We start from the raw sequence: 22,036 nt of genomic DNA on the forward strand, positions 1-22,036 counted from the left end.
TTTTTCCAGTTATTTCTTCTCTGACTGAATAGGATTTTAATGTTTACAGTTGCTGGAACAAGCATTATCCTCTTGCTTGAAACAAGGACTTCATTAGGAGAAAGAGAATGTAAGTAAGGCCAGAGTAGGTAATGGGCTTGAGGAGTTCGGGACAGGCTGAGGATTTGTCCAAAGTTTCATTAAATATGATGGTTTTGATTTTTCCTATCCTCCACATGTACCTTTATCTGATCATGTTACCTTTGAAAACTTTTTTTAAGGGAGTGGTTCTGACTTTTTAGATTGTGGAAGAGGTTGGAATTAGGTAGATCCATAACACCCTGTATTTATCCCTGCCGTACAGAGTATATCCCATCTGGAATACTATGTTATGATTGGCTATTTACTAAAGATTATCGCTTTTAGGGAAGAAACCATATCTTGCTAACCATTCATCTCTAGCACATGGAAAAGTAATCCATGCATTTTTGGTGTGTAATAAATGTTTATTGAATGAAAGAACAATTAGAATTTAGCCTGGTTGAAAGGAAAGAGTTATGTGTATTGGAATTGGTTAGATATAAAAGATGATGGGAAAGGTAAAATCTGAAATGATCACAGGATAATTTAAATTCAAGTTCATTCTTCTTTAGCTATAGTTCAGTTAGAATTAGTAATTTCCTAGGTCAAAAGCTTCCGGCAGACTTTTGGTATCCTAAAGGAAATTTGCCAGAAAATTCAGGAGAGGGGATGTGCATGGAGGAAATTAAAGCTGCTGGCCTGTGATCACTTTCCCCCATGATTAGCCTGGGGTGTTCCAGGAGGGCGGAAAAAATAAAAACAGGCAGGAAATGGGTATACTTGTCTTGTAAACATTACCTCTAGACAAATATACCAATATTTGCTAGGAGACAAATTCTTACCCATCCAGTATTTTGAGTGGGATGTTTCTGTTCTGCATTTACTGTAGGAAACAAACTTAAAAAGTCCGGATTTCTGAAGCACAGCTCCCTGGAGAATGTCACATAAGCTGTACAATTCTTAGGGATATAAAATGCAGGTGTTTCATAATTTTAACACTTCCTTGTCTTGTGAAAGACAGTCTGCAGCCCTGACATAGAAACTTTTTATTATTCTGGACAAAAATTACATGCTTAATTAAGAAGGAAGCCCTGGGAGCATTGTAGGCTGTAGTAGACCTTTCCCTGCTTTTCCTGTCCCTCTTGCTTGCTTATATTCTTAAAATTACTAATAAAGTTTGATACTGTTTGTATTAGTTTGATAGGGCTACTGTAACACAGTATCACAGACTAGCTCCATTAAGCGACAGAAATCCGTCTCACAGTTCTGGAGTACCAGATGAAGTGGCCAGCTTTTGGTTAGAGGCAGTGTTCTAAGGAATAGATAAGATGAAATCAGATAAGAGAAGCTAGATGGATGGATAGGTGATGGTTGGGAAGGCAGGTAGGGAGGTAATCTCTGCACACGTGGTTCCCATCTAGCATGGAGGGGTGCACCTCTGGGAGCCTGCAGAACAACCAGGGCAGATGCAGCAGACTCACCTCTTTGTTCTCATAATCAGCCCAGAGCATGCTTTCTGTGATTGTGTTAGTTGGCTGAGATTGCCAAAGAAAGTTCTATAGGTGGGGTGACCGAAATAACAGAAATTAATTTTCTCACAGTTCTGTAGGGCAAAAGTCCAACATCATGGTGCTTGGTAGCTTTGGGCTCTTCTAGGACTCCTGCTTGGTGTGAAAATGGCCACCTACTCAATGAGTCTTCATGGCCTTTTAATTTCTGCTGCTCTTCTTCTGACACTGAGAACATCAGTCCTGTTGGATTGGGACTGCCAATATGACTCCACTGTGCCTCCCGTTCTTTATGGGCCTGAACACCACATAAATAAAATTACATTCTAAAGTTCTAGGGGTTAGGACTTTAGCATGTGAATTTGGAAGAGAACACAGTTCAGTCCAAAACACTGGATAAGGTCTCTAACCTACTATGCATCTGATTGGAAAACTTAATCCTTTATGTTAACTCAGAACACATTAGTTGTTGTGAGTTGTGATACTCTATCATTGATCTAAGAGCTGCACTGTTAGGAAAACAGTTGCACATTGTAACAAAGTCACATAGATAGTTTTTATCACAAAGCCCATCACAGCATAAAAATGTAAAGTGAGTGTCTGAAATGAGTACATCATTTAATAATGTGTTACTTGCTTTCTAAATTAGTATAATTGGTTAAACCTTGCATCTTCTACTTCTTTGTGTCCTGATGTTGAATATTTGCTTGTTTCCCCAGCTGCATGAATGCAAGATAGCAAACATTTTCCATTAAAAAACTTGATTGGTACTGTAAGAGAATATTGTAAACTTTCAATTAGGGAAGTCCCCCCCCCTTTTTAATTTATTTTATTTTTTTAAAGATTTTATTTATTTATTTGACAGACAGAGATCACAAGTAGGCAGAGCGGCAGGCAGAGAGAGAGGAAGGGAAGTAGGCTCCCTGCTGAGCAGAGAGCCAGATATGGGGCTTGATCTCAGGACCCTGGGATCATGACCTGAGCCAAAGGCAGAGGCTTTAACCCACTGAGCCACCCAGGCACCACTTCCCCACTTTAAACAAAAATAAAAAGTTAAAAATAAAGGTTTGATATTAATATTAATCCCCTTTCCTCTTTATACCAATTATGAGTTTATGGCCATATGTGATATGTACAACAGTTAGAATTTCATCAACATATAACCAGAGTAATCTAATTTTAACCTATTTGTGGACTGTGACTTTTATTCCCCCTTTAGGGGAAGCACTGTCTCCAACCCATGGTCTAATTAGAGGGTTTTTCATTCATTTTCTCTAACACCCATACTACAATATAGTGTTACTTTCGGCTTTGTCATGGGTCACTCCGGTGACAGTGATCACCACCTGGAACCTTGATCCTATTTGCTTGATATTCCACTGCAGCTGAGGAGTTTGGGCATAGTATAGTTCCCTTTTCCTTTGCTTCTTTATCTTTCATTCCCTACATGGCTACCATCCCTGTCTGTTTGATATACAGAATGAATATACCAAATTTTGCCTTAAGCTCTAGTTCAGGGCCAGCATTGGCTACTTACCATTCGTTCTTGGCCTTTAATAGCTCAACAGCTAAATATTTACTTCAACTTCATGTAAATACCATCAGTACCAGCACAAACATGAAAGTGCTCTCAGTGATTTTGGAAGCATACCTCGTTTTACTCATAAATGCCAGTTTTGTGTTGAGAATGTAGTCATAGCATTGGACACATCACAGAATTAGGGTAGCAAAGGGAGAGAGTGCTTCTTTCATTCTTTTTTTTTTTTTAATTTCTCTCTCTTTTTCTTTTTTTTAAGATTTTATTTATTTATTTGAAAGACAGAGATCACAACTAGGCAGAGAGGCAGGCAGAGAGAGAGGGGGAAGCAGGCTCCCCACTGAGCAGAGAACCAGATGTAGGACTCAATCTCAGGACCCTGGGATCATGACCTGAGCCTAAGACAGTGGCTTAACCCACAGAGCCACCCAGGCACACCCCCACCTTCTTTCATCCTTCTTAAATTATGGAAAATCTGCATGATAGGCAAAAAGATTGGAAATTCATTATCATACACTTACACAGTATGTTCAGGTAATCTGTTTAAAAATTCGTGGAAAAAAAGTTCTGTGTTTTTTTTTTTCAAGATTTTATTTATTTGTCACACACACACACACACACACACACACACACACAGAGCCTGCAAAGCAGAGGGAGTGGCAGGCAGAGGGAGGAGAACAGGCTCTCTGCTGAGCAAGGAGCCTGATGTGGGGCTCAAACCCAGGATCCCAGGATCATGACCTGAGCCAAAGGCAGAAGCTTAACTAACTGAGCCACCCAGCCATCCCTAAAAAATATTTTAATATTATACTTCATTGATGCAAATGCTGAAGTCAATACATATCAAATGGCATGTTAATACAGAAGTAGACTTACCAACAACCAATGATTGCTTTAGAGAAAAGGTATTGTTCCTGGAAAGCACTGAAGGATTCAATCACATGATGTCTTCTGTACTCAAGCATTTCATACATGGTGATTGTGTCCTGTACCTGGAGAAAAAAAAAAAGTTGCTAAAATCTGTAAGTATGCAATTAAATGTGAGATGCAGTTTGGAATCCACAGGTAATTTTGTTATCAGAAGAATCACTTACATAGCTCCACTGTGGTCAGGTGGCCATGTTATGGGGCAGACATGCAAACAGAAAAACCAGAAATAAAAATGAGAGTGAAGGGCAGTAAGTTGGCTTTTGCAAATACTTAGAAATGCTTTTCCTCAAGCTGGAACACATCACTTCTGTTTGTGGGATTTCTTCTGTGTAATTCCATCATCAGCATCAACCAAATCTTCTAGTCTAAAAAAGAGTTGTTTTTAATTGATTATTTTTAGCAATAAAAGGAGACTTAAGAATTTGTGACATCATCCTTGACTATAAATGAATGAGGTGTATCCACACCAAATCATATTACGCTCCTCCCCAATCTAAATTAGAAGTAGGCATCCATTTAGTATGACAAATATTCGTTGTCTTACCTGCAGGAGGAAGTAACAAGTGATAGTGTTAAGAATTACTTTGTCTGTAATGCCAAATGATAACAAACAAAATCTTGATACTACCCTTTTTAAAATTAAAAATTCACAAAACTATTTTGTAATTTTGGAATATGTCTTATCTTTATATCTTAAATATCCATCCTCTGAGGATGACATTCAGCTCCAACCTTGGTGTGGGATAAATTGTAACTCTTAACACTCAGGTACTGAGTATATAGCTAAAAGGTTGATTTGTTCCACATTTAATATACACATTTGATTGCAGGAAGCTCAGGGCAATTTGTGAAGGAAATAACATTGTAAACAATTAAACATTAAAGTTCTAGTTAATTGGTCATTCCTGGAGCCTCAGGAAGGGGATCCCAGGGGATTTCCCCTCACTCATGACTGAGGTTTGTTGACTTTGGATTGGCATGGCTTTTCTGAGAAACCCTCAGGTCAAGCCCCCCTACCTCCCTCCTTCTAAAATTCACACCTTTTCCTGCAAGGAGAGAGCTTACTTCTCACCCACCCCCCTCTCCATGCTAGCCTGCACTCTGCTTGGCACCATCTCCAGATGCTCCCAACCCTGATGTTCCCGAACTCTCAGCTGCTCCAGTAGCTGGGAGGCTTCGGTGGTACAGGAGCTGTGCTGGAGGTGGGCCCCGGGGACCCTTTCCTTTCAGAACTCCCTCCAGGGGGAGCTGCAGCCTGCCACACCATCAGTACTGAACTGCCCAATAAGTACCTCTTTCCAAGGACAAACATTAATATTTTAAGAGACTATATGCTTTTAGTTCATATTTAGAAATAATATTTCCTACATTAACAATGTCTCTGCCCTGCCCTTGGAGTATATTGTTTCTCAGTGTTGCTCCGAGGGGCTTTTAATTTCTTTTCTCATCTTTCCATGGCTCACAAGAGTCATAAAAATGTACATTAGCCTTTAACGTCCACTTTTATTGAGACCTGGGGACAGACTCCGTATTCCATTCCACTGTATGGGGTTCGGGCCTGCCTTTGATTTAAGGGGAAGGGAAGCTGGTGATTACCAATACGTCCTACATCTGACCCACAAATAAATAGTTAGAAGACCTGAGTAGGCACATTATCATGCTGCAGAGCAGAGAGACATAGGAAGAGAGGTTGGAATTAGAATAATGATAATTCACACTTCCAGTTCACAGTGCAGATAACTGTTTCAGACTCCCTCTTCCAGAGGGCAACATGGCCATTGGAAAGGGTCCTCAGAGTGAGTTGAGGATTGAGGATTTCTTTCCAGACTTAGAACAAAATGGAATTCTGAGGACTATGACCACCCAGTAAGTGTTAAATTAACCATTCAGAATTATCTGATTATGACAAAACTGGGACTGTGGCTGCTGAGAGAGAAATGGGCTTCAGAAAGAAAGATATTTCCTGGTCCAATGCGGGGAACAAGGCCCTGGACAGAGCACAGAGTGGTGATATGGAAACTCGGGAATTCTATTCAGCGTCTGGTGTTCCAGGAGGATCATGGCTTGCAAAGGTAGATGTGCTTATCCATCATCCATTCATATAATCAACCACTTTTTTTGAGTTCTAGGCTTTGGAACTTTGTGTAGCAGTGAATATAGCAGGCAGGGATCATTGTTGTCACAGAGCTGACATTCTGCAGAAGAAAGATAGTTAAAAAAGAATGGAAGTATTGAAAGGTCCCCCACTAATGGGTCGGTGATTAAAGGAGCGAGACTGATATAAAGTGAAGGTCAAGCAAAGCTTTATTCTGCGCCAAGCATCAAGAATCAAACCAACCGGCTGGGGTCGCACCTCTGACAGAGAGGGTGACCTCTCTGCCTTTAGACTAGCTTTTAAGGGCAAAGGCCATGTGGTTGGGCCTGGCTATGCACAGGTGGCCAATGAGATTGTAACATACAGAGAAAGCTGCACAATCATGTTAGGTCACACATAAGTGACCAATTGAATTATAATTTACCCTATGGTAGACATTTGAACTAGCCTATCACCTTGGTTAGAATTGGTGCCCAAAAGGCGCCCAAAGGGCGGGGCTCATACTCCTTGGTAGCTAGGGAGACAGTGTGTGCCCCCCAACTGATTGGATGTCTCCAGCTGGCCTGACCCACCATTGTATTTGGGCTTTGTTACCTGGACTGTTTTCTGGGACTTGTTTTTAAGAAGTCCCCTGGGGGGGGGGGGCAGGGCAGTGTTAGTGTAAGTTTTACCGCATAAACAACAAAATGACTGTTTAATCCAAGATGGAATAGCTCTGGCTAAATAGGCTCTTACAGTATAGTAATAGTAGTTTAGAATATCTTAAGTTCCATGAAGAGAAAGCAGGGAAAGGGATAAAGGTTAGCTTGGCAGGGAGTGGGTTGAAAGAAATTTTTAAAAGATTTTATTTATTTATTTGAGAGAGAGATTGCAAGAGCAAGAGGGATAGGGAGAAGGAGGCTCACTGCTAAGCAGGGAGCCCAACATGGGGCTTGATTTCAGGATTCGAGGCCATGATCTGAGCCAAAGGCAGATGCTTTACCGACTGAGGCACCAGGCACCCTGGGTTTAAAGAATAAAGTGTTTGGTCCCTAGGGTGCCTGGGTGGCTCAGTGGGTTAAGTCTCTGCCTTCAGCTCAGGTCATGATCTCAGGGCCCTGGGATCAAGCCCCACAGTGGGCTCTCTGCTCAGCGGGGAGCTTCCCTCCCCATCCCCCTCCCTGCCTCTCTGCCTACTTGTTATCTCTCTCTCTGTCAAATAAGTAAATAAAATCTTAAAAAAAAAAAAAAAAAGAGGTTGGTCCCTGAGAAGACCACGTTTGAGATGAGGACATGAGCTCTGTGTGGAGGAGCACAAATCAAAGATTCCAAGCACATTGTGGCTGGAATATTCCATAAGTAGCAGTAGGCTAGTGTGACTGGAAAGATGTGAGCCCAGAGAAATCAGGGACAGAGTGAGAGAAATAGCAGGGCACTAGAATCACCTGCAGATTTTGAGTGTTTTCTCTGGGTGATAGGGGATTATCTTTAAGGATTTGAGCAGTCCTGACATACCTGATTTATTTTTTAAAAGAATCACTCCGAGTGCAAGTGAGGACCATTTAGAAGATACTAAAACAAGTCAGGCAATACAGTATAGTAGCTTGGAACTGGGATATATTAGAGAGATGTAGACAGATTCTGAATATGTATCTAAGGAACAACCAGCAGGATCTGCTGACAAATTGAATGTAGATTATTTGAGAAGAGAGGAGGGAAGAATATATCCAGGTTTATAGTTCAAGCAACTGGGATGATGGAAATGCCATTTATTAAGTTGACTAAGTTGAAGAAAACTACAAGAGAGCTGTGTTTGCAAGGAGTAAGGAGAGGAAAATTAATATTCCTGGTTGCGAAGATTTTGAGGTTGACATACCTAATAGATATCCAAATGGACAGGTCAAGTAGGAGAGTTGCATATAGGTCTGGCTTTCAAGGTCATTGTGTTGGTATAGACATTATTTTGGGAATCAACATCATGCATGAATTATAATAAAAAGTTCTCTGGTGTTAAAGGAAATTCAGAGAGCAGTGCTAATTTTGGCTTGTCTCCTTAATCATTGTTTTATATCTTGATTCACTGCTACAATCCAGTCCTGGTGTGAGCATCTGTATTGACATCTGTTTATCATCAGGTGGTGTATTCTACTGGTGAACAGCAGAACTTGGAATAAATTGTCTGAGGTTTAATTCATCTGCTTTGTCATGGACAAATTACTTAATCTCTTTATGCCATAATGTTCTCATACAAGAATTACAACTATTAGTATTATCTGTCTCAAATATTGTAGTAGTAAGTATAAAATGAATTAATATATGGTAACTTTTGGATACATCGTGAATCCAATACATATTAACTATTATTCTTATTCTTATTTTTATTATTAGTGCTTTTTATTCTGTATTAATGTCATACTTGAAACAAAAGTAATTTGAGCATATCATTGCATTGCTTCTGTCAGTTTTGAGTGGAGAAAAATCATTCTAATTTAGAGCAATTACCTTATTTGTATGTGTGATTTCTGGTTGTTCCTAAATTATAATTATTATTATTATAACTTAATTACTTTCCCCAAACAACTAATTTCTTTTGAAAAAACAATTTAAAAAGGACTTTCTACCATGTTTCTTGTAATGATTTATAAATAAATCTTATTTATTTGACCATTTACTGAGCTTTGTGGTTTTATCAATGTAGCCGGATTCTGAGCAGAGGTACTTACTTTATGCATTTTTAAACTGAGAAATAATTCACACATATTAAACCATACAGAATTTAAGATGTAATAAGGGGAGTTTTGATAAATGAACTCATTCATGTACTCTTTTAAGATCTACAGTATTTCCATCACCCAAGAAAAATCTGCCTTGTCAACCCCAGTTAATCAGTTACTACTACCCCCAGTAACCATGTTCTAATTTACTGCCTCATATATTACTTTTGCCTGTTAAAGGACATTGCCTATATGGAATCAGACAATATGGGTTCTTTTGTGTCTGAGTTCTTTCATTCAGCATAATGTTTTTGAGGTTGATCCATATTTTGGGGTTGATCAGTTTCTTTCTATTGTGAAGTATTTTTTCATGGTTAAGATACACCAAAATTCATTTATCCATTTTTTCTGTTGATGGACATTTTGGGAGCTTTCCTGTGTTTTGGCTAATATGAATAGATTTGCTACAAACATTTTTACACAAGTCCCTTTGTTTACCTGTGTTCTCACATCTTGTGAATAAATAGCTCAAGGTGGGATTGCTGCATTGTAGAGTAGTAGTTGAATGTTTACCTTTACGAGAAATTACTAGATTGATTTCTAAAGTACATCTATACATTTACACTTCTACAAACATTGTATGAGAATTCCAGTTGCTCCACAGTCTTTTTTTTTTTCTTTTCAGCATAACAGAATTCATTGTTTTTTGCACCACACCCAGTGCTCCATGTAATACGTGCCCTCCTTAATACCCTCCACCTGGCTCCCCCAACCTCCCACCCCCACGCCCCTCAGATTGTTTTTCAGAGTCCGTAGTCTCTCATGGTTCACCTCCCCTTCCAATTTCCCTCAACTCCCATCTCCTCTCCATCTCCCTATGTCCTCCATGTTATTTGTTATGCTCCACAAATAAGTGAAACCATATGATAATTGACTCTCTCTGCTTGACTTATTTCACTCAGCATAATCTCTTCCAGTCCCATCCATGTTGCTACAAAAGTTGGGTATTCATCCTTTCTGATGGAGGCATAATACTCCATAGTGTATATGGACCACATCTTCCTTATCCATTCGTCCGTTGAAGGGCATCTTGGTTCTTTCCACAGTTTGGTGACTATGGCCATTGCTGCTATAAACACTGGGGTACAGATGGCCCTTCTTTTCACTAAATCTGTATCTTTGGGGTAAATACCCAGTAGTGCAATTGCAGAGTCATAGAGAAGCTTTATTTTTAATTTCTTGAGGAATGGCCCAAAATCAGCAAGACAGGAAACAACATGTGTTGGACAGGATGTGGAGAAAGGGGAACCCTCTTACACTGTTAGTGGGGATTGCAAGTTGGTGCAGCCACTTTGGAGAACAGTATGGAGATTCCACAGGTTTTTTTTTTTTTTTTTTTTTTTTTTTTTTTTGCTCCACAGCCTTACCAACACTTGGTGTTGTTTTGCTTTGTTTCATTTTTGTTTTTTGTTTTCCAGGAAACGTGCATTCACTGATTTTCCCATTTACTGCTAGACTCTCAAGCAGTGTATTTTTTTAAAATTTTATTTATAGAGCAGTCTTAGGTTTATAGCAAGTTGAGAGGAAGGTGCAGATCTTTCATGTATCCCCTGGCAACATGTGCATAGCCACCGCATTAACAACATTGCCCATCAAAATGGTACATTTGTTATGTTGATGAACCTGCATTGGCACATTTTTATCACTTCACATCCCTGGCTTACATCAGGGTGAACTCTTGGTATTGTACATTGTGAGTTTGAACAAATGGATAATGACATGTATTCAGCATTATAGTATCATACAGAGTGGTTTTACTGCTCTAAAAATCCTTAATGCTCTGCTTATTTATCTCTCCCTTTCCCCTAGCCTCTAGGGAACATTGAGTTTTTTACTCTCTACATTTTTTTTTTTCTTTTGCAGAGTTGTATACTTGGAATCATACAGTAAATAGCTTTTTCAGATCAGATTCTTTCATTTAGTAATAGGCATTTAAGATTCCTCCATTTTGGGATGCCTGGGTAGCTCAGTTGGTTAAGTATCTGTCTTCAGCTCTGGTCATGATCCCAGGGTCCTGGGATGAAGTCCAGCATCTGGCTCCCTGCTTAGCAGGGAGTCTGCCTCTCTCTCTGCCTGCTGCTCTGTCTGCTTGTGCTCTCTTTCTCTTTCTTTCTCTGTCAAATAAAATCTTAAAAAAAAAAAAAAAAGAAAGAAAAAGAAAAAGACTCCTCCACGTCTTTGAATGGCTGGGTAGCTTATTTCTTCTTAGCATTGAATAATAAATATATTGTCTGAATGTACCACAGTTTATTTAGTCTTAAAGGACTTTCCTTGATTCTTTGTCCAAATACTAAGCTGTATCTGTTAGGGTACGGAGTCGACCACCCCTCAATTAGGCAGAGAACACTCTCGATAATGCAAGTCACACAGCGAGGTTTATTTCTAGCAAGCTGGGGTCCAAGTATCCGCCTGGTGCAGAGGGTTTCAACAAAGATCCCGAGCACTCAAAGCCAAGGGTTTATGTAGCATTTTCAAGGCACTTCTTCATGGCTACATACATATCTTGCACCCCACTTTGACAGTTTAACTTTGTTTAAACTTTTGCCAGCCCAGCATCACCCTGGTGCCATCCTGGTGGTTAAGTGAGATTTAGGTTTAGAAGAAATTTAACATTATTTACATTTCCTTCTGCCTCAGCCTCCTTCAGTTTTTTGGTGGGGAGGGCGACCTTAGGCCTCCAGGAACTGAGCCATATGTCTCTGGAAATTGGGCCATTGAAAAGATAGCCTTTTTGTTGTAAATCACCAGGACATTTGCAAACCAAGGGAGACTCCTGTCTTGCAGGATTGTGATCTCTGCAAGTTAACTATTTGTTTTCTTTAACATTTTGTCCCTGTGGTGCCATCACCTAACTGCCCTGGTGGTATATGATTAAGTTGTTTCTTAGGTTTTAGCTACTTTCTCTTATCTCAAGTTACGTTCGCCCTGTGGGCTGGTTAGGGATTCTCAGTAAAATGGCTTCCCAGCCTTCAGGATGGCCATTCTTATGCTAACCCACTCTTACAGTGCAAGGTGCCAGCTTTTGCTTTGCCAAGATGGCTGTACTTATGTCAGGGCTAGACTCGAGGTGGGAGGTGGGTACAGCCTTGTTTTTCTTGGCCTTCACACCTAGAGCTGGTTTCTGGGACTTGCTTTTAAGTCCTCTGGGGGATGGGAGCAGGGACAGTAAAATAGGTTCTTACATATCTAAGCAAAGTAAAAATCCAGGAGGCCTCTCCAAAAACAAAACTAAAAACACCCTGATAAAGCACAGCTGCCAGGGACATCAAAAACAACATGGGAGTTGTGACTCTTTTGTAGGGCTGGGGGATGCGTAACTTAAATTTGTGAATACTGGAAGCATTCACTAATCATCTCAGAAAATACATACTCTAGAAATAAGGCAAATCTAGCCTTAGAGAAAAGGCATAAGAAACAAGTGAAAGACCCGCGGATCCCCTTACCCAAGAATCCAACACTGCCACTGGATGCAATCAGCAAGAGGTTCTTTATTGTTACGCAGGCGCCTGCGGGTGGTCAGCGCGCGCCTGCGGGTGGTCAGCAGCTCCTGCTAGCTGAGCACACCCGGCTGGGGTGGTGCCGGGTTTTTAAAGACAGGTGCAAACAAGTTTTGGGTGGGGCGCAACTGATTGGTTGACAGTTAGAACTTTTGAAAAAGGCATACGTGGAGTTTGCTGATTGGCTTTGGGGACCCGCTCGCGCGGAAGAGAGAGGCGGGAAGGGGGAACAAGCTGATTGGTTCTGAGGGCCCGCGCGCAGGAGGAGAGAGGCAGGGAGGGGGAACAAGAAGGGGGAAGGTAGGAATGCCATCATGGCGTCTTCTATTATTTCTATAAGCCAAGCAGTTACAGAAGGGCAAAAGAGCAATTAATCACGCAATTAATAACCTAATCTACGCCTAAAAGCCAGCGGTTCACAGAAAAGCAAACAAGCGGTTAGTTATCCTATCTATCTTCCAGGGCAGGGGTCTTTCACAAGCATTGCATAACAGGAAAGGCATAACAAAACAAGTCATTAAAGCATAATGCACAGATCTCACTACTCCTATTCAACATGGTACTAGAAGTTGTAGCTAATGCAACAGGTGAGAAAATAATAAAGTAGACTGATGTGAAGGAAGACATAAAACTGTCTAGAAAAGGGAACTGAAGACCAATGTGTCATGAATAGCTACAAATTTTATTTGAAATTATATGAGATTTTATGAATTTTATGAAATTTTAGTAGAGCTAATCGACACTGTATAGAAATGATGATACATTAAAATAAAATGATGTTTATCCTAGGTAGGGGACCAGATAGAAAGGACCTGAACATAAAAGGACCTGAGATAAATAAATAAAGTCGAAGGACCTGAGAATCCTCTTTGAGTCTCTCTTTTCTTGTAATATTTTTGTCTGGTTTTGGCTTCAAGGTAATGCTGACTTCATGAAATGAATAGGGAATTACTCCCTTCTTTTTAGTGTTTCGTATGAAGTTAAATAGAATTGGTATGATTTCTTTTTTTAAATGTTGATAGAATTCACCAGTGAATTTGTCTGGTCTGGAGTTTTCTTCATGGAGAGGGGTTTAATTTACTGATTCAATTTCTTTAGTAGATACAGGACTATTCAGGTTATTTATTGTCTTTTTTTTTTATTGAGGCATAATTGACATATAGCAGTATATCAGTTTCAGGTGTATAACATAATGATTTGATACTTGTTTATGTTGCAAAATGATCACCATGAGTAGTTAACATCTTTACCATGCATGGTTACAGATTTATTTTTCTTGTGATGAGATCTTTTAACATCTACTACTTAGCAAATTTCAAATGTGTAACAAACTATGGTTAAGTATAGTTGGCATGATAATATTACATCTCCATGACCTATTTATTTTATAACTATAATGTACTTTTTATTTATCTTTAATTGAGCTTTGCTACTTTGTGTTTTTCAAGGGCTTTTTCCATTTCATATAAATTATCAAAATTATTAGCATGACATTATTCATATTTCCTCATTATCTTTTTGATAACTACAAAATTTGTAGTAATAACTCCTCATTACTGATAATGGTCATTTGTTATCTGTTTTTTTCCCCCTCAAGTGGTATGGGTAGAAGTTTGTCAGTTTCTTCATACACTATGGAGAACATTTGGTTTCATTGCTTTGCACTGTTGCTTTTTCATTTTCTATTTAACTGATTTGCATTCTGATCTTGTTTTTTTCTTTTTTCCTTTACATAGTTTTTGTTTTATTTGTTCTTATTTCTCCTAATTTCTTAATATGGAAGGTGAAGTTATTAATTTAAGACATTCCTTCATTTTCAGTGTTGGTACTTATTTAATCCTATAATTTCCTCCCAAAAGATGGCTTTTGTGGCATCCCACAGATTTTTATGTTTTTGTTTTTATTCAAGTCATACTACTTTTCAGTTTCTGTTTTGACTAATTATCTGACACACAGGTTACTTAGAATTGTATTATTTAATTTTCAAATATTTTTGGATTTTCCCATGAACTTTTGGTAATTGATGCATAATTTACTTATTCATTAAAAGATTTTATTTATTTATTTGACAGACAGAGATCACAAGTAGGCAGAGAGGCAGGCAGAGAGAGAGGAGGAAGCAGGCTCTCCACCGAGCAGAGAGCCTGATGTGGGCTTGATCCCAGGACCCTGGGATCATTACCTGAGCTGAAGGCAGAGGCTTAACCCACTGAGCCACCCAGGCGCCCTTGATGCATAATTTAATTCCATGATAATAAGTAAGCACGTTTTGTGTAGCTTGAGTCCTTTTAGATTTATTTAGACTTGTTTTATGGATCAGAATAAGATACATCTTCATAAATCTTTTGCTTGCATTTGAGAAGAATGCATATTCTTTTGTTGTGTGGCATTTTCCGTACCTCAATTTGGTCAAGTTGTTTGATTATACTGGTCAAGTCTTCTATAGCCTTACTGATTTTTTTTTTTTTTTTTTTTTTGGTTTCATGTTTTGTTGTTTATTGAGAGAAAAGTATTGAAATCTGTGACCTTAATTTCTGATCTGTATATTGTTCCTTGCAGTTTATCAGTTTTTGCTTCATGTAGCTTGAAGTACTGTTATAAGGTTGATGGTTAATTTTATGGTTAAACTTGGGTAAGCCATGATACAAAGATATTTGGTCAACGTTATTTTATATGCTTCTGTGAAGGTATTTTTAGACTGAAATTACATTTTAGTCAGTAGACTTTGAGCAGTATATTGTCCTCATTATATGCATTGGCCCTATCCAATCAGTGGAAGACCTTAAGAAAAAGACTGACCTCCTCCAAGATAGAGACAACTCTGTCAGCAGAGTGCCTGCAGACTTGAATTGCAGCTCTCTGGTCTTAAGCATGCTGGCTACTCTGAACTTTGGACTTGCCAACCTGCATGATCACTTGAGCCAATTCCTTCTCTGGAGAATCTTTAGGACTCTCAATATTTCCACTTTTAGGATTGTTTTGGTTTCTTGATGAGTAGACCTTTCATCATTATGAAATGACTTTTATTTACTTACATCCCAATTGGTATGCTTTACTTTTAACTCTGTCTTGTCCTGTGTTATAAAGGGATTTTACCTTCTTTTTTTTGGGAGGGTAGAGGATTAGCAAAATAAATGGACATCATTTTACTTTTCATTTATTTATGTGTTCATATTTAACTTGGGTTTCTTTGATCAGTATATAGTATTAAATTTTGCTTTTGAATGAAACCTGACAGTTTCTGGCTTTTAAGTAGAATGTTTAAACCACTAACGTTTCTATTGTGAATTTATTGTTTGTTTTATATTTGTTCTTTTATTCTTTATTTCTCTTTCCCATGTGTGCTTTCATTATTTTTCCTTCCACTTCATCTCTTTGCTGACTATAATTTTTGTGTTATTACACTATACATTATACACTATTACATTATAAATTATGTGTAATAACACTACTGTGTTATTTTAGGATGCTTATTATTTAAGTATGTGTTTAAATTATCACAGTCAATATTCAAGTGATATTTTACCACTTAATAGTATAAGAAGGTTGTAGTGGTACTGTCCATGTATTTTCTCCTGATTTTTGTGTTTTTGGTCCTATATAGCATGTTACTTTTATCATATGTCTTACATATATACATATATACATGTTATCCCCCCCAGTATATTGTAATTGCTTTTACTAAGCTGTCCATTAACTTTTCAACATATTTAAACCAAGTAAAATTAATATATTTACCCATGTATTACCACTACTGTTTCTCTTTGTTCCTTTGAACAGGTCTGCAGTTCCATCTGGAATCACTTTCTTGCTTTTTGAAGGAACTCCTTTAACATTTCCTGGAATGTGTCTTCTGGTGATTAATTCCTTCAGGTGTTATATATGTGAAAATGTCTCTATTAACTTTTTTTTTCAGAGATATTTTCACTGGATTGATATATCTAGGATGACAGCTTTATTCTTTCAATGCTTGAAAAGTTATTCTATTGGTTGTTGCTAGCAGTTTTGTTTTGTTTGTTTGTTTGTTTTTTTTCAGACAGGAAGTCTGCTGTCTTCTTTGTCTTTATTTTACCATAGGTAAAATATTTTGTTTTATTTTTCTGACTGCTTTTAATATTTTGTCTTTATCCCTTTTTCAAAGAATTTGATTATGATGTGCCTTAGTTTCATTTTTAGTGTTTCTTTTGCTTTGATATTGTTGAGTGTATTGATTTATTGATTTATGTAGCTTTCCTTGAATTTGGAGCATTTCCAGACATTATTTTTTCAAGTAATTTGTCTCTCTCTCCCTCTTGTCTTCTCTAAGAGTTCGTTTCCAAGTATATTCACAGCTTGAAGTTGTCCTATATGGCATTAATATTCTTTTCTTTTTTTCTGTTTTTAAAAATTTATATGTTCCATTTGTATAGTTTCTATTGCTGTGCCTTGAAATTCACTGTTCTTTTAAACTGTAATGTCTAATCTCCCATACAGTGTATTTTTTTATTTCAGATATTGTAGTTCTCAGTTTTTGATTTGGGTTTCTTTTTGATGTCTTCTGTACCTTTTTTCTTAAATTTATGAGCATTTGGAATGCAGTGATAATAATAGCTTTAACATCCTGTTCTGCAAATCCTGGTATCTTTGTCAGTTCTTATTCATTTATAGTTCATTGATTCCCACCCCCCCCCCGATAATTATGTGCCATTTTTTTTTTCATTCCTGGTACTTTTTTATATTGGATGGTAGGCATTATGAATTTTACCTCTTTTTTATTTTCTTTTTGATTTTCTATAAATATTCTTGAGCTTGTGCTGGATGAAGGTAAGTTCCTCAAAAGTGGTTTGATATGTGAGTCTTGATTTAATATCTATGAGTGGGGCAGAGCAGTGCTGCTCCTTGGGCTGACTCTCCCCTATTTTAAGGCAGGAGCCCTCTGTCTGCTCTTGCCAGCTGCCCCTGATCTGGGTGGAACTGAACCAGTCTGGGTGCTGGGGGTTTGGGGGGGATAGTACTGTAGTCAGCTATCTGCTCCTGCTGTGCACTATCCCTTGTAGTCCTCTGGGTGGCTGCCCCTGCTCAACCCCCCAACTCTGGTAGTTTCCTGACACACGTGCCCTCTTCAGTACAGAGGAACTACTCTGTGCATTGCAGACATGCTCCTTCTCTGGCACTTTGGTTTTAGAGCTCTGTCTGCCTGATGAGCCTGTATTCTCTGCAGCATTTCCTCGACCCGAGTCTGCTTGTCTCTGCCTGGGTGCCCTCTCTCCGCACTGTGGTCTCCAGCACCTCTCAGAACAGTAAACCGGAGCAATCAAGTTATCTCATCTGTTTCTTCCAGACACCACCATCCTTGTTGCCTTTTATCATCAAAAGCGGTGTTTGTATATTTTTTCTAGTGATTTAGCTGGTTCTATTAGGAGGGCAAGGGGAGTTTCCTTTACTCTGTCTCTGGACCTAGGACACTGATTTCAGATGCAGGCTTCATCCAGAGCCTTCAACGAAATATTCTTTAATGTAAAAAATACATATATATTTGAAAATCAGGGGTTTAAAAATACAACCTATTACTAAATACCTTATTATTGAGATTGATATGCTCTAAAAATCATTGTAATTAAAAGGAGAATATATTGGGAAGGGTTAAGAAATTTAAGGAAATGAGTTGTCTTATAAGAACGTTTTGTTTAGTGTGACTTAATCAGGCTTTTTTGATATTTAATTTAGATTTTTTTAGTGGAGTAAATAGGTTTTTTTTGGAAAAGAAATAAAAGATGTAACTTTGGAGCATGTGACATTGTAAGATGGGTCAAGTTTAGGGGACCCTCAATAAAAAATCAGCCAATAGTATGAGGAAATTGGATTCTCAGGGAGTGACATAGGGTATGGGAGAAGTTAAGAGTAACAGAGTGAAAATCATCAACATGTAAATTCTTAGAATTTCACATTTTGCTCTTAGCTAGTCACTTTCTTGTCTATTATGCTTCCTGGCTAGAGGAACAAAGGGTTACATATCAGAGCTGGGGACAGGCCTCGCTGTATAGGAAAATTGTACAGTCTGTCTTTGTGCGTTGATTCGCCAGCTTTTGTTCCTGTGAAAAACACAGGATTGTTTTGTGGACAAGAAGAAAAGTCTGAATGCCAAAGCTTCTTGTTATAGATAATGGTCCTAATTGTGACCTAATTTTCATAGCAAGAGTCGGTGGCATCTGTATCTTTGGGGTAAATACCCAGGAGTGCAATGGCAGGGTCATACGGAAGTTCTATTTTTAATTTCTTGAGGAATATCCACACTGTTCTCCAAAGAGGCGCACCAACTTGCATTCCCACCAACAGTGTAAGAGGGTTCCCCTTTCTCCACATCCCCTCCAACACATGTTGTTTCCTGTCTTGTTAATTTTGGCCATTCTAACTGGTGTAAGGTGATATCTCAATGTAGTTTTAATTTGAATCTCCCTGACGGCTAGTGATGATGAACATTTTTTATGTGTCTGATAGCCATTTGTATGTCTTCAATGGAGAAGTGTCTGTCCATATCTTCTGCCCATTTTTTGATATGATTGTTTGTTTTGTGTGTGTTGAGTTTAAGGAGTTCATTATAGATCCTGGATATCAACCCTTTGTCTGTACTGTCATTTGCAAATATCTTCTCCCATTCCATGGGTTGCCTCTTTGTTTTCGTGACTGTTTCCTTGGCTGTGTAGAAGCTTTTGATTTTGATGAAGTCCCAAAAGTTCATCTTCGCTTTTGTTTCCTTTGCCTTTGGAGACATATCTTGAAAGAAGTTGCTGTGGCTGATATCGAAGAGATTACTACCCATGTTCTCCTCTAGGATTCTGATGGATTCCTGTCTCACATTGAGGTCTTTTATCCATTTTGAGTTTATCTTTGTGTATGGTGTAAGAGAATGGTCGAGTTTCATTCTTCTATATATAGCTGCCCAGTTTTCCCAGCACCATTTATTGAAGAGAAGACTGTCTTTTTTCCACTGTATATTTTTTCCTGTTTTGTCGAAGATAATTTGACCATAGAGTTGAGGGTCCATATTTGGGCTCTCTACTCTGTTCCACTGGTCTTTGAGTCTGTTTTTATGCCAGTACCATGCTGTCTTGGTGATCACAACTTTGTAGTAAAGCTTGAAATCAGGTAACGTGATGCCCCCCGTTTTATTTTTGTTTTTCAACATTTCCTTAGTGATTCGGGGTCTCTTCTGATTCCATACAAATTTTTGGAGTATTTGCTCCAGCTCTTTGAAGAATACCAGTGGAATTTTGATCGGAATAGCATTAAAAGTATAGATTGCTCTAGGTAGTATAGATGTAGTGAAAAGAAGGGCCATCTGTACCCCAGTGTTTATAGCAGCAATGGCCACAGTCACCAAACTGTGGAAAGAACCAAGATGCCCTTCAATGGACGAATGGATAAGGAAGATGTGGTCCATATACACTATGGAGTATTATGCCTCCATCAGAAAGGACGAATACCCAACTTTTGTAGCAACATGGACGGGACTGGAAGAGATTATGCTGAGTGAAATAAGTCAAGCAGAGAGAGTCAATTATCATATGGTTTCACTTATTTGTGGAGCATAAGGAATAGTATGGAGGACATAGGGAGTTAGAGAGGAGAAGGGAGTTGGGGGAAATTGGAAGGGGAGGTGAACCATGAGAGACTATGGACTCTGAAAAACAGTTTGAGGGTTTTGAAGGGGCAGGGGGTGGGAGGTTGGGGTACCAGGTGGTGGGTCTTATAGAGGGCACGGATTGCATGGAGCACTGGGTGTGGTGCAAAAATAATGAATACTGTTATGCTGAAAATAAATAAAAAATTAAAAAAAAAGAAGAGTCAGTGGCATTCTAACTCAAAACAGGATTCCATGAATTAATATGAGCTTGACTTCTGCCTTATTTTCTCTTAAAATTTCTTGGGCTGTGCCTTGAAATCAGAAATCTTGAATTTTGGAGATTGCTTGGTGTACTAGCGAATGTCAGAGGAGTGGAAAGTGACAAAAATAAATCATATTCCAGGTACTAGAATATACAACCTCACACAAGCTCTGCTGTATATCTGTGACTCATCCTCTGAAAAATGGGAGTAATGATTCCCTATCCTTACATAAACATAAAGCATGATAGAATGTTGCCTATCGTGGGAAATCTCTTGTTCTCATCTAAAAGACATGTCACTTTCCTCAGATTTGTTATTTTGCCTCCTGGTCAGGTTTCTGGATTGAATATATCTGGATTAGTTTAATCTTAACTCATTGGCTGCTTGGTTTGTGGTAAATCATACTTTCTCATTCACCTAAGGCGCCTATATAACCTCTCCTAAATCTGACAATTATCCCCTATGTATATGAAATGCTTAGAATTCTATCTCCTGAACATTGCATCTGGTGAGACTATGGCCAGAAAATAAAGCAGCAACAGACTATGTAAGGGGAAAAAGCCTAAGAAAACATTTTTCGAGCTCATTCACCTCCATCAAGACTGGTGAATTTAAACTGGCTCACTGAAGCAGCAAATACATTTTTATCTCCCTACCGAGCGTAACCTCTGTGGAATCACAGACTTTTTCTTCCATCTCCGGGATCTCTTTCCTCTTCAGTGGATTCTTGATGACACCGCAGCACTTGAGGTGTATTTCTGGTTAACGTTTGACCATGTTAAGTGTTAATATGACAATTCACGTTTTGCTTGTGACATCAGTAGAACTCTGAAAATTGTCAACGAGAAAGGAAAATGGGATGATAATATTTAAGTACATCTCATTGCATGGAGATGTTTAATATTAGTGTAATAAGAGACAACCAGTATTTTTGCATTCTTTCTCTTAAAAAAAGAAAATGTGCAGTTCTCTGTCCTTTTTGACTCCTCTGCACCTAAAAAATGAGAATAAATCTTGAGAGTTCAAATAAAATTCACCAACTCATGTGAGAAGATTTAGAAGAATTTGAAGTCTTAAGTGATTTGTAGTTCAGATGAACAAGGTTGCGTGACATCCTTTAGCTGTACTTTTGTAGACTGTAGGACTTTCAAGTTTGCGATGAAAAGTCAGCCCTAGCATAAAAACAAGTGCTGAATGTTTACCTATGCCAGGTACTATGTGGCTTTACATTGAGTCCTCCAAGAAACTGAAGATTTAAAGTATAATCTTCACTGTACAGGTGGCAACACTGACGTGTAATGACAATAAATTCCATGGCCACGACCACACAAACCTCTGTGGAAAAATTACTTGAAACTTGGAGTCTCCTGATTGTCATGTCCTTAACCGTTACAGACTAATGTCCTTATGTCCTTACCCTTTATGAACTAACAAGTAAAAAAGAAAAAAAAGTGTTTTTGATAATTGACTTGCTGGAACACAAACATATTAGCTGAGGAAATCTTTCTCCGCAGTAAAATAGCTCATATTCCATTTTCATTATTAAAAGAGATAGAAATAAAGAGATGCAAGTAGGAAATCCCCCAGTTACTCTTTAGTCCATTCTGATTGCGTTTGATTTCTGGTCTTGTCTCCATGTTTATTGAAACATGGTCTAGTCTCCATGTTTATTTTATATTAAATTAATTCGTGTTTTTACTTATTCTTTCTAATTCTTCTGAATTTAATATACTGTCATCATTTTATTTTTTATTTTTATTTTAAATATTTTTATTTATTTATTTGAAAGA

The sequence above is a fragment of the Mustela nivalis genome, assembly GCF_964662115.1.
Source record: "Mustela nivalis genome assembly, chromosome: 2".
Lineage (NCBI taxonomy): Eukaryota > Metazoa > Chordata > Mammalia > Carnivora > Mustelidae > Mustela > Mustela nivalis.